General features: G+C 33.4%; 1 protein-coding gene across 1 annotated transcript in view; it reads left to right on the top strand.

The window, feature by feature from the left end:
- LOC119594601 (claspin-like) overlaps positions 1–554 on the top strand; it is a 4027-nt gene that overhangs the window by 1836 nt on the left and 1637 nt on the right. The window lies entirely within an intron of this gene.

Raw genomic sequence — 554 nt, 5'->3', positions numbered from 1 at the left:
GTGCTACTAAAACTTGATTTTGAACTTTTGTGAGCTAATAATTTTTAAGCATGCTAAATTGTCTGACAGAAATTCTCTACAAAATGAGACCTTAATGAATATTTTGTTGTAAATGAATTTTCATGACCACTGTAATAACCGAAGCAGTCATATTCTCCAGATATACTATAATCATTTGCACTTTTTTCAGCTTTTATTATACTTAATGAGCTATTTCAAAGTGTTAGGATGCAAAATACACCTAAAGAATAGGTGTATTGTAAGAAGTGCTTCAAATATGCCCATTACAACAGTCAGTAAGTGCTCATCCCTATGGACCTGAGAATAAGATAGCACAAATATCTTCATGATGTCCTTTATCATAAACTTGCTTAACATGGTATATTCCTTCTGGTTGTATATTGAGGCTGAATGGTTGCATTGTGATATGCTTGAAATGGATTAATAAATATGATAACAGCTGAAGAAAAGTTGCAATTTGCAAGGTATGCTGGAACAGATGTTTATACTTTAGAGAGAAAAAGTTGGTGTGTGCCTGCCTCTCATTCCTCCCC

Source organism: Penaeus monodon, chromosome 34 (genome assembly GCF_015228065.2).
Source record: "Penaeus monodon isolate SGIC_2016 chromosome 34, NSTDA_Pmon_1, whole genome shotgun sequence".
Taxonomy (NCBI): domain Eukaryota; kingdom Metazoa; phylum Arthropoda; class Malacostraca; order Decapoda; family Penaeidae; genus Penaeus; species Penaeus monodon.
The sequence above is the reverse complement of the archived record's forward strand: the minus strand, read 5'-3'. Positions and strand labels throughout refer to the sequence as shown.